The sequence below is a fragment of the Sebastes fasciatus genome, chromosome 18 (genome assembly GCF_043250625.1).
Source record: "Sebastes fasciatus isolate fSebFas1 chromosome 18, fSebFas1.pri, whole genome shotgun sequence".
NCBI lineage: Eukaryota > Metazoa > Chordata > Actinopteri > Perciformes > Sebastidae > Sebastes > Sebastes fasciatus.
In genome coordinates this window covers 4,529,656-4,544,567 of record NC_133812.1, presented here as the reverse complement: position 1 = coordinate 4,544,567, position 14,912 = coordinate 4,529,656, and the positions used below count along the sequence as shown (strand labels likewise).

Sequence of the window (14,912 nt, the reverse complement as noted above, 5' to 3'; positions counted from 1 at the left end):
TCAATGATTCCCCGTGTATCTATATATTCCCTGAAGGAAGGAAGCCAAACACGATTTCAAGTAGTGTTACTTATTACCCGGTGTACTGGGAATACAACTCGGCAGACTTGGACAGTGAAAGAGTAAGGATGAACAAAGGAATGTGTTTCTGCCCAGTTTCGAACTGGGGACCTTTCGCGTGTTAGGCGAACGTGATAACCGCTACACTACGGAAACCGATGAAAAGGCCCTTTTACGCATCTGGGCGCGTTAATGCACCTGCATACTTCACCGCAAACATTTCAAATGCCAGACGTCATGTTAGCTTTTGACTTGGAGATATCAGATGATAAATTCTAAACCGGATTCAGTCACAGCTGCTGTGTCATGGATTTGAGTGACAGTAAATGCAGTAGGCACGCTAACCATAAATGTCTATTTTATTAGAAACAGTCCTTCATCATGAATCTAGTCATTTGTTGAAAAGGGTTTATTGTAGCCTGGTTTCAGTCCTCCCATTATCAGCATGAAAACAACATTCACAAAAAAGAAAAAGATTTGAGCCACTGAGGTACAGAAACCCCCAAGTCAATGCTGAAAGGCATCACCTCCGAATTCAGCGTGACATGACATTGAGTGGTCTATTTACGTGGTTTCATCCACATTTCACATCTGCGATTTACCAGAGCCAACACAACCAAAATGTGTCGCTGTCCTTCAACTTCAATCATTCCCTGTATATCTCTGTATATTTCCCGTATACACTGGAACAGCGCCCCCTGCCCGTTGACGTGCCAAAAACAGGGATGAAGCAGTCCTCGTTAGTATAGTGGACAGTATCTCCGCCTGTCACGCGGAAGACCAGCTGCTGATTATTCAACAAGAAAGACAAAAGTTGTAAAGCAGCAGCAGTTGTTACTTCACAGCAGAATGGAGAATTCCCAATTAGCAGCCACTCAGCACGCAATGTGATATTCCTACCATATGTTGGTTTCCGGGAGGCTGCGGAGAAGGACTTTCTTTTGGCATCATGGAAGTTCTGGCAAACCGTTAGACGACTCAAGAAGGGAGAGCAGGTTTTGGCTGAGACTGTGTTCAGCAGGGGAGCAGAACTGCTGACCCTGACTGAGGATATTATCGAGCGGCGGAAAGAGCATTTTGAAGAGCTCCTGAGCCCGACCAACACATCCTCCGTGGAGGAGGCAGAGTTTGAGGACTTGGGGGAAGCGTCACCCATATCCCTGGCAGAGGTGTGTGAGGTAGTTAAGAAGCTCTTCAGCGGTAAGGTGCCAGGTGTGGATGAGATTCGCTCTGAGATGCTTAAGGCTTTGCACATTGTTTGGCTGTCTTGACCGACACGCCTCTTCAGTTTCGCATGGAGGTCCGGGACAGTGCCTGTGGGATGGCAGAACGGGGCCGTGATTCACATTTGTAAAAAGGGAGACCGGAGGGTGTGCTCCAATCATGAAGGTATCGCACTGCTCAGCCTCTCTGGGAAGGGTGCTGGAAAGGTGGCGCTAGCCTCAGATCAAGAAGGAGCAGAGCGGATTCCGTCCTGGTCATGGAACAGTGGACCACCTCTTTATCCTTGTATGGTTGAACAGAAACCCCCACGTCAATGCTGAAAGGTGTAAACTCTGAATTCAGCGTGGCATGACATTGAATAGTCTATTTACGCGGTTGTATCCAAATTTCACATCCGCGGTCGACCAGAGCAAACGCAACCAGAATGTCTCACTGTCCTTCAACTTCAATGATTCCCCGTGTATCTATATATTCCCTGAAGGAAGGAAGCCAAACACGATTTCAAGTAGTGTTACTTATTACCCGGTGTACTGGGAATACAACTCGGCAGACTTGGACAGTGAAAGAGTAAGGATGAACAAAGGAATGTGTTTCTGCCCAGTTTCGAACTGGGGACCTTTCGCGTGTTAGGCGAACGTGATAACCGCTACACTACGGAAACCGATGAAAAGGCCCTTTTACGCATCTGGGCGCGTTAATGCACCTGCATACTTCACCGCAAACATTTCAAATGCCAGACGTCATGTTAGCTTTTGACTTGGAGATATCAGATGATAAATTCTAAACCGGATTCAGTCACAGCTGCTGTGTCATGGATTTGAGTGACAGTAAATGCAGTAGGCACGCTAACCATAAATGTCTATTTTATTAGAAACAGTCCTTCATCATGAATCTAGTCATTTGTTGAAAAGGGTTTATTGTAGCCTGGTTTCAGTCCTCCCATTATCAGCATGAAAACAACATTCACAAAAAAGAAAAAGATTTGAGCCACTGAGGTACAGAAACCCCCAAGTCAATGCTGAAAGGCATCACCTCCGAATTCAGCGTGACATGACATTGAGTGGTCTATTTACGTGGTTTCATCCACATTTCACATCTGCGATTTACCAGAGCCAACACAACCAAAATGTGTCGCTGTCCTTCAACTTCAATCATTCCCTGTATATCTCTGTATATTTCCCGTATACACTGGAACAGCGCCCCCTGCCCGTTGACGTGCCAAAAACAGGGATGAAGCAGTCCTCGTTAGTATAGTGGACAGTATCTCCGCCTGTCACGCGGAAGACCAGCTGCTGATTATTCAACAAGAAAGACAAAAGTTGTAAAGCAGCAGCAGTTGTTACTTCACAGCAGAATGGAGAATTCCCAATTAGCAGCCACTCAGCACGCAATGTGATATTCCTACCATATGTTGGTTTCCGGGAGGCTGCGGAGAAGGACTTTCTTTTGGCATCATGGAAGTTCTGGCAAACCGTTAGACGACTCAAGAAGGGAGAGCAGGTTTTGGCTCAGACTGTGTTCAGCAGGGGAGCAGAACTGCTGACCCTGACTGAGGATATTATCGAGCGGCGGAAAGAGCATTTTGAAGAGCTCCTGAGCCCGACCAACACATCCTCCGTGGAGGAGGCAGAGTTTGAGGACTTGGGGGAAGCGTCACCCATATCCCTGGCAGAGGTGTGTGAGGTAGTTAAGAAGCTCTTCAGCGGTAAGGTGCCAGGTGTGGATGAGATTCGCTCTGAGATGCTTAAGGCTTTGCACATTGTTTGGCTGTCTTGACCGACACGCCTCTTCAGTTTCGCATGGAGGTCCGGGACAGTGCCTGTGGGATGGCAGAACGGGGCCGTGATTCACATTTGTAAAAAGGGAGACCGGAGGGTGTGCTCCAATCATGAAGGTATCGCACTGCTCAGCCTCTCTGGGAAGGGTGCTGGAAAGGTGGCGCTAGCCTCAGATCAAGAAGGAGCAGAGCGGATTCCGTCCTGGTCATGGAACAGTGGACCACCTCTTTATCCTTGTATGGTTGAACAGAAACCCCCACGTCAATGCTGAAAGGTGTAAACTCTGAATTCAGCGTGGCATGACATTGAATAGTCTATTTACGCGGTTGTATCCAAATTTCACATCCGCGGTCGACCAGAGCAAACGCAACCAGAATGTCTCACTGTCCTTCAACTTCAATGATTCCCCGTGTATCTATATATTCCCTGAAGGAAGGAAGCCAAACACGATTTCAAGTAGTGTTACTTATTACCCGGTGTACTGGGAATACAACTCGGCAGACTTGGACAGTGAAAGAGTAAGGATGAACAAAGGAATGTGTTTCTGCCCAGTTTCGAACTGGGGACCTTTCGCGTGTTAGGCGAACGTGATAACCGCTACACTACGGAAACCGATGAAAAGGCCCTTTTACGCATCTGGGCGCGTTAATGCACCTGCATACTTCACCGCAAACATTTCAAATGCCAGACGTCATGTTAGCTTTTGACTTGGAGATATCAGATGATAAATTCTAAACCGGATTCAGTCACAGCTGCTGTGTCATGGATTTGAGTGACAGTAAATGCAGTAGGCACGCTAACCATAAATGTCTATTTTATTAGAAACAGTCCTTCATCATGAATCTAGTCATTTGTTGAAAAGGGTTTATTGTAGCCTGGTTTCAGTCCTCCCATTATCAGCATGAAAACAACATTCACAAAAAAGAAAAAGATTTGAGCCACTGAGGTACAGAAACCCCCAAGTCAATGCTGAAAGGCATCACCTCCGAATTCAGCGTGACATGACATTGAGTGGTCTATTTACGTGGTTTCATCCACATTTCACATCTGCGATTTACCAGAGCCAACACAACCAAAATGTGTCGCTGTCCTTCAACTTCAATCATTCCCTGTATATCTCTGTATATTTCCCGTATACACTGGAACAGCGCCCCCTGCCCGTTGACGTGCCAAAAACAGGGATGAAGCAGTCCTCGTTAGTATAGTGGACAGTATCTCCGCCTGTCACGCGGAAGACCAGCTGCTGATTATTCAACAAGAAAGACAAAAGTTGTAAAGCAGCAGCAGTTGTTACTTCACAGCAGAATGGAGAATTCCCAATTAGCAGCCACTCAGCACGCAATGTGATATTCCTACCATATGTTGGTTTCCGGGAGGCTGCGGAGAAGGACTTTCTTTTGGCATCATGGAAGTTCTGGCAAACCGTTAGACGACTCAAGAAGGGAGAGCAGGTTTTGGCTGAGACTGTGTTCAGCAGGGGAGCAGAACTGCTGACCCTGACTGAGGATATTATCGAGCGGCGGAAAGAGCATTTTGAAGAGCTCCTGAGCCCGACCAACACATCCTCCGTGGAGGAGGCAGAGTTTGAGGACTTGGGGGAAGCGTCACCCATATCCCTGGCAGAGGTGTGTGAGGTAGTTAAGAAGCTCTTCAGCGGTAAGGTGCCAGGTGTGGATGAGATTCGCTCTGAGATGCTTAAGGCTTTGCACATTGTTTGGCTGTCTTGACCGACACGCCTCTTCAGTTTCGCATGGAGGTCCGGGACAGTGCCTGTGGGATGGCAGAACGGGGCCGTGATTCACATTTGTAAAAAGGGAGACCGGAGGGTGTGCTCCAATCATGAAGGTATCGCACTGCTCAGCCTCTCTGGGAAGGGTGCTGGAAAGGTGGCGCTAGCCTCAGATCAAGAAGGAGCAGAGCGGATTCCGTCCTGGTCATGGAACAGTGGACCACCTCTTTATCCTTGTATGGTTGAACAGAAACCCCCACGTCAATGCTGAAAGGTGTAAACTCTGAATTCAGCGTGGCATGACATTGAATAGTCTATTTACGCGGTTGTATCCAAATTTCACATCCGCGGTCGACCAGAGCAAACGCAACCAGAATGTCTCACTGTCCTTCAACTTCAATGATTCCCCGTGTATCTATATATTCCCTGAAGGAAGGAAGCCAAACACGATTTCAAGTAGTGTTACTTATTACCCGGTGTACTGGGAATACAACTCGGCAGACTTGGACAGTGAAAGAGTAAGGATGAACAAAGGAATGTGTTTCTGCCCAGTTTCGAACTGGGGACCTTTCGCGTGTTAGGCGAACGTGATAACCGCTACACTACGGAAACCGATGAAAAGGCCCTTTTACGCATCTGGGCGCGTTAATGCACCTGCATACTTCACCGCAAACATTTCAAATGCCAGACGTCATGTTAGCTTTTGACTTGGAGATATCAGATGATAAATTCTAAACCGGATTCAGTCACAGCTGCTGTGTCATGGATTTGAGTGACAGTAAATGCAGTAGGCACGCTAACCATAAATGTCTATTTTATTAGAAACAGTCCTTCATCATGAATCTAGTCATTTGTTGAAAAGGGTTTATTGTAGCCTGGTTTCAGTCCTCCCATTATCAGCATGAAAACAACATTCACAAAAAAGAAAAAGATTTGAGCCACTGAGGTACAGAAACCCCCAAGTCAATGCTGAAAGGCATCACCTCCGAATTCAGCGTGACATGACATTGAGTGGTCTATTTACGTGGTTTCATCCACATTTCACATCTGCGATTTACCAGAGCCAACACAACCAAAATGTGTCGCTGTCCTTCAACTTCAATCATTCCCTGTATATCTCTGTATATTTCCCGTATACACTGGAACAGCGCCCCCTGCCCGTTGACGTGCCAAAAACAGGGATGAAGCAGTCCTCGTTAGTATAGTGGACAGTATCTCCGCCTGTCACGCGGAAGACCAGCTGCTGATTATTCAACAAGAAAGACAAAAGTTGTAAAGCAGCAGCAGTTGTTACTTCACAGCAGAATGGAGAATTCCCAATTAGCAGCCACTCAGCACGCAATGTGATATTCCTACCATATGTTGGTTTCCGGGAGGCTGCGGAGAAGGACTTTCTTTTGGCATCATGGAAGTTCTGGCAAACCGTTAGACGACTCAAGAAGGGAGAGCAGGTTTTGGCTGAGACTGTGTTCAGCAGGGGAGCAGAACTGCTGACCCTGACTGAGGATATTATCGAGCGGCGGAAAGAGCATTTTGAAGAGCTCCTGAGCCCGACCAACACATCCTCCGTGGAGGAGGCAGAGTTTGAGGACTTGGGGGAAGCGTCACCCATATCCCTGGCAGAGGTGTGTGAGGTAGTTAAGAAGCTCTTCAGCGGTAAGGTGCCAGGTGTGGATGAGATTCGCTCTGAGATGCTTAAGGCTTTGCACATTGTTTGGCTGTCTTGACCGACACGCCTCTTCAGTTTCGCATGGAGGTCCGGGACAGTGCCTGTGGGATGGCAGAACGGGGCCGTGATTCACATTTGTAAAAAGGGAGACCGGAGGGTGTGCTCCAATCATGAAGGTATCGCACTGCTCAGCCTCTCTGGGAAGGGTGCTGGAAAGGTGGCGCTAGCCTCAGATCAAGAAGGAGCAGAGCGGATTCCGTCCTGGTCATGGAACAGTGGACCACCTCTTTATCCTTGTATGGTTGAACAGAAACCCCCACGTCAATGCTGAAAGGTGTAAACTCTGAATTCAGCGTGGCATGACATTGAATAGTCTATTTACGCGGTTGTATCCAAATTTCACATCCGCGGTCGACCAGAGCAAACGCAACCAGAATGTCTCACTGTCCTTCAACTTCAATGATTCCCCGTGTATCTATATATTCCCTGAAGGAAGGAAGCCAAACACGATTTCAAGTAGTGTTACTTATTACCCGGTGTACTGGGAATACAACTCGGCAGACTTGGACAGTGAAAGAGTAAGGATGAACAAAGGAATGTGTTTCTGCCCAGTTTCGAACTGGGGACCTTTCGCGTGTTAGGCGAACGTGATAACCGCTACACTACGGAAACCGATGAAAAGGCCCTTTTACGCATCTGGGCGCGTTAATGCACCTGCATACTTCACCGCAAACATTTCAAATGCCAGACGTCATGTTAGCTTTTGACTTGGAGATATCAGATGATAAATTCTAAACCGGATTCAGTCACAGCTGCTGTGTCATGGATTTGAGTGACAGTAAATGCAGTAGGCACGCTAACCATAAATGTCTATTTTATTAGAAACAGTCCTTCATCATGAATCTAGTCATTTGTTGAAAAGGGTTTATTGTAGCCTGGTTTCAGTCCTCCCATTATCAGCATGAAAACAACATTCACAAAAGAGAAAAAGATTTGAGCCACTGAGGTACAGAAACCCCCAAGTCAATGCTGAAAGGCATCACCTCCGAATTCAGCGTGACATGACATTGAGTGGTCTATTTACGTGGTTTCATCCACATTTCACATCTGCGATTTACCAGAGCCAACACAACCAAAATGTGTCGCTGTCCTTCAACTTCAATCATTCCCTGTATATCTCTGTATATTTCCCGTATACACTGGAACAGCGCCCCCTGCCCGTTGACGTGCCAAAAACAGGGATGAAGCAGTCCTCGTTAGTATAGTGGACAGTATCTCCGCCTGTCACGCGGAAGACCAGCTGCTGATTATTCAACAAGAAAGACAAAAGTTGTAAAGCAGCAGCAGTTGTTACTTCACAGCAGAATGGAGAATTCCCAATTAGCAGCCACTCAGCACGCAATGTGATATTCCTACCATATGTTGGTTTCCGGGAGGCTGCGGAGAAGGACTTTCTTTTGGCATCATGGAAGTTCTGGCAAACCGTTAGACGACTCAAGAAGGGAGAGCAGGTTTTGGCTCAGACTGTGTTCAGCAGGGGAGCAGAACTGCTGACCCTGACTGAGGATATTATCGAGCGGCGGAAAGAGCATTTTGAAGAGCTCCTGAGCCCGACCAACACATCCTCCGTGGAGGAGGCAGAGTTTGAGGACTTGGGGGAAGCGTCACCCATATCCCTGGCAGAGGTGTGTGAGGTAGTTAAGAAGCTCTTCAGCGGTAAGGTGCCAGGTGTGGATGAGATTCGCTCTGAGATGCTTAAGGCTTTGCACATTGTTTGGCTGTCTTGACCGACACGCCTCTTCAGTTTCGCATGGAGGTCCGGGACAGTGCCTGTGGGATGGCAGAACGGGGCCGTGATTCACATTTGTAAAAAGGGAGACCGGAGGGTGTGCTCCAATCATGAAGGTATCGCACTGCTCAGCCTCTCTGGGAAGGGTGCTGGAAAGGTGGCGCTAGCCTCAGATCAAGAAGGAGCAGAGCGGATTCCGTCCTGGTCATGGAACAGTGGACCACCTCTTTATCCTTGTATGGTTGAACAGAAACCCCCACGTCAATGCTGAAAGGTGTAAACTCTGAATTCAGCGTGGCATGACATTGAATAGTCTATTTACGCGGTTGTATCCAAATTTCACATCCGCGGTCGACCAGAGCAAACGCAACCAGAATGTCTCACTGTCCTTCAACTTCAATGATTCCCCGTGTATCTATATATTCCCTGAAGGAAGGAAGCCAAACACGATTTCAAGTAGTGTTACTTATTACCCGGTGTACTGGGAATACAACTCGGCAGACTTGGACAGTGAAAGAGTAAGGATGAACAAAGGAATGTGTTTCTGCCCAGTTTCGAACAGGGGACCTTTCGCGTGTTAGGCGAACGTGATAACCGCTACACTACGGAAACCGATGAAAAGGCCCTTTTACGCATCTGGGCGCGTTAATGCACCTGCATACTTCACCGCAAACATTTCAAATGCCAGACGTCATGTTAGCTTTTGACTTGGAGATATCAGATGATAAATTCTAAACCGGATTCAGTCACAGCTGCTGTGTCATGGATTTGAGTGACAGTAAATGCAGTAGGCACGCTAACCATAAATGTCTATTTTATTAGAAACAGTCCTTCATCATGAATCTAGTCATTTGTTGAAAAGGGTTTATTGTAGCCTGGTTTCAGTCCTCCCATTATCAGCATGAAAACAACATTCACAAAAAAGAAAAAGATTTGAGCCACTGAGGTACAGAAACCCCCAAGTCAATGCTGAAAGGCATCACCTCCGAATTCAGCGTGACATGACATTGAGTGGTCTATTTACGTGGTTTCATCCACATTTCACATCTGCGATTTACCAGAGCCAACACAACCAAAATGTGTCGCTGTCCTTCAACTTCAATCATTCCCTGTATATCTCTGTATATTTCCCGTATACACTGGAACAGCGCCCCCTGCCCGTTGACGTGCCAAAAACAGGGATGAAGCAGTCCTCGTTAGTATAGTGGACAGTATCTCCGCCTGTCACGCGGAAGACCAGCTGCTGATTATTCAACAAGAAAGACAAAAGTTGTAAAGCAGCAGCAGTTGTTACTTCACAGCAGAATGGAGAATTCCCAATTAGCAGCCACTCAGCACGCAATGTGATATTCCTACCATATGTTGGTTTCCGGGAGGCTGCGGAGAAGGACTTTCTTTTGGCATCATGGAAGTTCTGGCAAACCGTTAGACGACTCAAGAAGGGAGAGCAGGTTTTGGCTGAGACTGTGTTCAGCAGGGGAGCAGAACTGCTGACCCTGACTGAGGATATTATCGAGCGGCGGAAAGAGCATTTTGAAGAGCTCCTGAGCCCGACCAACACATCCTCCGTGGAGGAGGCAGAGTTTGAGGACTTGGGGGAAGCGTCACCCATATCCCTGGCAGAGGTGTGTGAGGTAGTTAAGAAGCTCTTCAGCGGTAAGGTGCCAGGTGTGGATGAGATTCGCTCTGAGATGCTTAAGGCTTTGCACATTGTTTGGCTGTCTTGACCGACACGCCTCTTCAGTTTCGCATGGAGGTCCGGGACAGTGCCTGTGGGATGGCAGAACGGGGCCGTGATTCACATTTGTAAAAAGGGAGACCGGAGGGTGTGCTCCAATCATGAAGGTATCGCACTGCTCAGCCTCTCTGGGAAGGGTGCTGGAAAGGTGGCGCTAGCCTCAGATCAAGAAGGAGCAGAGCGGATTCCGTCCTGGTCATGGAACAGTGGACCACCTCTTTATCCTTGTATGGTTGAACAGAAACCCCCACGTCAATGCTGAAAGGTGTAAACTCTGAATTCAGCGTGGCATGACATTGAATAGTCTATTTACGCGGTTGTATCCAAATTTCACATCCGCGGTCGACCAGAGCAAACGCAACCAGAATGTCTCACTGTCCTTCAACTTCAATGATTCCCCGTGTATCTATATATTCCCTGAAGGAAGGAAGCCAAACACGATTTCAAGTAGTGTTACTTATTACCCGGTGTACTGGGAATACAACTCGGCAGACTTGGACAGTGAAAGAGTAAGGATGAACAAAGGAATGTGTTTCTGCCCAGTTTCGAACTGGGGACCTTTCGCGTGTTAGGCGAACGTGATAACCGCTACACTACGGAAACCGATGAAAAGGCCCTTTTACGCATCTGGGCGCGTTAATGCACCTGCATACTTCACCGCAAACATTTCAAATGCCAGACGTCATGTTAGCTTTTGACTTGGAGATATCAGATGATAAATTCTAAACCGGATTCAGTCACAGCTGCTGTGTCATGGATTTGAGTGACAGTAAATGCAGTAGGCACGCTAACCATAAATGTCTATTTTATTAGAAACAGTCCTTCATCATGAATCTAGTCATTTGTTGAAAAGGGTTTATTGTAGCCTGGTTTCAGTCCTCCCATTATCAGCATGAAAACAACATTCACAAAAGAGAAAAAGATTTGAGCCACTGAGGTACAGAAACCCCCAAGTCAATGCTGAAAGGCATCACCTCCGAATTCAGCGTGACATGACATTGAGTGGTCTATTTACGTGGTTTCATCCACATTTCACATCTGCGATTTACCAGAGCCAACACAACCAAAATGTGTCGCTGTCCTTCAACTTCAATCATTCCCTGTATATCTCTGTATATTTCCCGTATACACTGGAACAGCGCCCCCTGCCCGTTGACGTGCCAAAAACAGGGATGAAGCAGTCCTCGTTAGTATAGTGGACAGTATCTCCGCCTGTCACGCGGAAGACCAGCTGCTGATTATTCAACAAGAAAGACAAAAGTTGTAAAGCAGCAGCAGTTGTTACTTCACAGCAGAATGGAGAATTCCCAATTAGCAGCCACTCAGCACGCAATGTGATATTCCTACCATATGTTGGTTTCCGGGAGGCTGCGGAGAAGGACTTTCTTTTGGCATCATGGAAGTTCTGGCAAACCGTTAGACGACTCAAGAAGGGAGAGCAGGTTTTGGCTCAGACTGTGTTCAGCAGGGGAGCAGAACTGCTGACCCTGACTGAGGATATTATCGAGCGGCGGAAAGAGCATTTTGAAGAGCTCCTGAGCCCGACCAACACATCCTCCGTGGAGGAGGCAGAGTTTGAGGACTTGGGGGAAGCGTCACCCATATCCCTGGCAGAGGTGTGTGAGGTAGTTAAGAAGCTCTTCAGCGGTAAGGTGCCAGGTGTGGATGAGATTCGCTCTGAGATGCTTAAGGCTTTGCACATTGTTTGGCTGTCTTGACCGACACGCCTCTTCAGTTTCGCATGGAGGTCCGGGACAGTGCCTGTGGGATGGCAGAACGGGGCCGTGATTCACATTTGTAAAAAGGGAGACCGGAGGGTGTGCTCCAATCATGAAGGTATCGCACTGCTCAGCCTCTCTGGGAAGGGTGCTGGAAAGGTGGCGCTAGCCTCAGATCAAGAAGGAGCAGAGCGGATTCCGTCCTGGTCATGGAACAGTGGACCACCTCTTTATCCTTGTATGGTTGAACAGAAACCCCCACGTCAATGCTGAAAGGTGTAAACTCTGAATTCAGCGTGGCATGACATTGAATAGTCTATTTACGCGGTTGTATCCAAATTTCACATCCGCGGTCGACCAGAGCAAACGCAACCAGAATGTCTCACTGTCCTTCAACTTCAATGATTCCCCGTGTATCTATATATTCCCTGAAGGAAGGAAGCCAAACACGATTTCAAGTAGTGTTACTTATTACCCGGTGTACTGGGAATACAACTCGGCAGACTTGGACAGTGAAAGAGTAAGGATGAACAAAGGAATGTGTTTCTGCCCAGTTTCGAACTGGGGACCTTTCGCGTGTTAGGCGAACGTGATAACCGCTACACTACGGAAACCGATGAAAAGGCCCTTTTACGCATCTGGGCGCGTTAATGCACCTGCATACTTCACCGCAAACATTTCAAATGCCAGACGTCATGTTAGCTTTTGACTTGGAGATATCAGATGATAAATTCTAAACCGGATTCAGTCACAGCTGCTGTGTCATGGATTTGAGTGACAGTAAATGCAGTAGGCACGCTAACCATAAATGTCTATTTTATTAGAAACAGTCCTTCATCATGAATCTAGTCATTTGTTGAAAAGGGTTTATTGTAGCCTGGTTTCAGTCCTCCCATTATCAGCATGAAAACAACATTCACAAAAAAGAAAAAGATTTGAGCCACTGAGGTACAGAAACCCCCAAGTCAATGCTGAAAGGCATCACCTCCGAATTCAGCGTGACATGACATTGAGTGGTCTATTTACGTGGTTTCATCCACATTTCACATCTGCGATTTACCAGAGCCAACACAACCAAAATGTGTCGCTGTCCTTCAACTTCAATCATTCCCTGTATATCTCTGTATATTTCCCGTATACACTGGAACAGCGCCCCCTGCCCGTTGACGTGCCAAAAACAGGGATGAAGCAGTCCTCGTTAGTATAGTGGACAGTATCTCCGCCTGTCACGCGGAAGACCAGCTGCTGATTATTCAACAAGAAAGACAAAAGTTGTAAAGCAGCAGCAGTTGTTACTTCACAGCAGAATGGAGAATTCCCAATTAGCAGCCACTCAGCACGCAATGTGATATTCCTACCATATGTTGGTTTCCGGGAGGCTGCGGAGAAGGACTTTCTTTTGGCATCATGGAAGTTCTGGCAAACCGTTAGACGACTCAAGAAGGGAGAGCAGGTTTTGGCTGAGACTGTGTTCAGCAGGGGAGCAGAACTGCTGACCCTGACTGAGGATATTATCGAGCGGCGGAAAGAGCATTTTGAAGAGCTCCTGAGCCCGACCAACACATCCTCCGTGGAGGAGGCAGAGTTTGAGGACTTGGGGGAAGCGTCACCCATATCCCTGGCAGAGGTGTGTGAGGTAGTTAAGAAGCTCTTCAGCGGTAAGGTGCCAGGTGTGGATGAGATTCGCTCTGAGATGCTTAAGGCTTTGCACATTGTTTGGCTGTCTTGACCGACACGCCTCTTCAGTTTCGCATGGAGGTCCGGGACAGTGCCTGTGGGATGGCAGAACGGGGCCGTGATTCACATTTGTAAAAAGGGAGACCGGAGGGTGTGCTCCAATCATGAAGGTATCGCACTGCTCAGCCTCTCTGGGAAGGGTGCTGGAAAGGTGGCGCTAGCCTCAGATCAAGAAGGAGCAGAGCGGATTCCGTCCTGGTCATGGAACAGTGGACCACCTCTTTATCCTTGTATGGTTGAACAGAAACCCCCACGTCAATGCTGAAAGGTGTAAACTCTGAATTCAGCGTGGCATGACATTGAATAGTCTATTTACGCGGTTGTATCCAAATTTCACATCCGCGGTCGACCAGAGCAAACGCAACCAGAATGTCTCACTGTCCTTCAACTTCAATGATTCCCCGTGTATCTATATATTCCCTGAAGGAAGGAAGCCAAACACGATTTCAAGTAGTGTTACTTATTACCCGGTGTACTGGGAATACAACTCGGCAGACTTGGACAGTGAAAGAGTAAGGATGAACAAAGGAATGTGTTTCTGCCCAGTTTCGAACTGGGGACCTTTCGCGTGTTAGGCGAACGTGATAACCGCTACACTACGGAAACCGATGAAAAGGCCCTTTTACGCATCTGGGCGCGTTAATGCACCTGCATACTTCACCGCAAACATTTCAAATGCCAGACGTCATGTTAGCTTTTGACTTGGAGATATCAGATGATAAATTCTAAACCGGATTCAGTCACAGCTGCTGTGTCATGGATTTGAGTGACAGTAAATGCAGTAGGCACGCTAACCATAAATGTCTATTTTATTAGAAACAGTCCTTCATCATGAATCTAGTCATTTGTTGAAAAGGGTTTATTGTAGCCTGGTTTCAGTCCTCCCATTATCAGCATGAAAACAACATTCACAAAAGAGAAAAAGATTTGAGCCACTGAGGTACAGAAACCCCCAAGTCAATGCTGAAAGGCATCACCTCCGAATTCAGCGTGACATGACATTGAGTGGTCTATTTACGTGGTTTCATCCACATTTCACATCTGCGATTTACCAGAGCCAACACAACCAAAATGTGTCGCTGTCCTTCAACTTCAATCATTCCCTGTATATCTCTGTATATTTCCCGTATACACTGGAACAGCGCCCCCTGCCCGTTGACGTGCCAAAAACAGGGATGAAGCAGTCCTCGTTAGTATAGTGGACAGTATCTCCGCCTGTCACGCGGAAGACCAGCTGCTGATTATTCAACAAGAAAGACAAAAGTTGTAAAGCAGCAGCAGTTGTTACTTCACAGCAGAATGGAGAATTCCCAATTAGCAGCCACTCAGCACGCAATGTGATATTCCTACCATATGTTGGTTTCCGGGAGGCTGCGGAGAAGGACTTTCTTTTGGCATCATGGAAGTTCTGGCAAACCGTTAGACGACTCAAGAAGGGAGAGCAGGTTTTGGCTCAGACTGTGTTCAGCA

At 47.3% G+C, this 14,912-nt stretch overlaps 1 protein-coding gene, 1 long non-coding RNA gene and 9 other non-coding genes across 12 annotated transcripts in view; 2 read left to right on the top strand and 9 right to left on the bottom strand.

Annotated features, from left to right (window-relative positions):
• The window catches only part of LOC141756678 (uncharacterized), a 254,987-nt gene that overhangs the window by 155,793 nt on the left and 84,282 nt on the right, over positions 1–14,912 (top strand). The window lies entirely within an intron of this gene.
• LOC141756667 (delta(14)-sterol reductase TM7SF2-like) overlaps positions 1–14,912 on the top strand; it is a 184,247-nt gene that overhangs the window by 120,532 nt on the left and 48,803 nt on the right. The window lies entirely within an intron of this gene.
• Positions 144–216, bottom strand: trnav-aac (transfer RNA valine (anticodon AAC)). Its single transcript has one exon. It is a non-coding gene; the product is annotated as a tRNA-Val (tRNA).
• trnav-aac (transfer RNA valine (anticodon AAC)) lies at positions 1,873–1,945 on the bottom strand. The gene has a single exon. It is a non-coding gene; the product is annotated as a tRNA-Val (tRNA).
• Positions 3,602–3,674, bottom strand: trnav-aac (transfer RNA valine (anticodon AAC)). Its single transcript has one exon. It is a non-coding gene; the product is annotated as a tRNA-Val (tRNA).
• trnav-aac (transfer RNA valine (anticodon AAC)) lies at positions 5,331–5,403 on the bottom strand. The gene has a single exon. It is a non-coding gene; the product is annotated as a tRNA-Val (tRNA).
• On the bottom strand, positions 7,060–7,132 carry trnav-aac (transfer RNA valine (anticodon AAC)). Its single transcript has one exon. It is a non-coding gene; the product is annotated as a tRNA-Val (tRNA).
• trnav-aac (transfer RNA valine (anticodon AAC)) lies at positions 8,789–8,861 on the bottom strand. The gene has a single exon. It is a non-coding gene; the product is annotated as a tRNA-Val (tRNA).
• Positions 10,518–10,590, bottom strand: trnav-aac (transfer RNA valine (anticodon AAC)). The gene has a single exon. It is a non-coding gene; the product is annotated as a tRNA-Val (tRNA).
• trnav-aac (transfer RNA valine (anticodon AAC)) lies at positions 12,247–12,319 on the bottom strand. Its single transcript has one exon. It is a non-coding gene; the product is annotated as a tRNA-Val (tRNA).
• trnav-aac (transfer RNA valine (anticodon AAC)) lies at positions 13,976–14,048 on the bottom strand. The gene has a single exon. It is a non-coding gene; the product is annotated as a tRNA-Val (tRNA).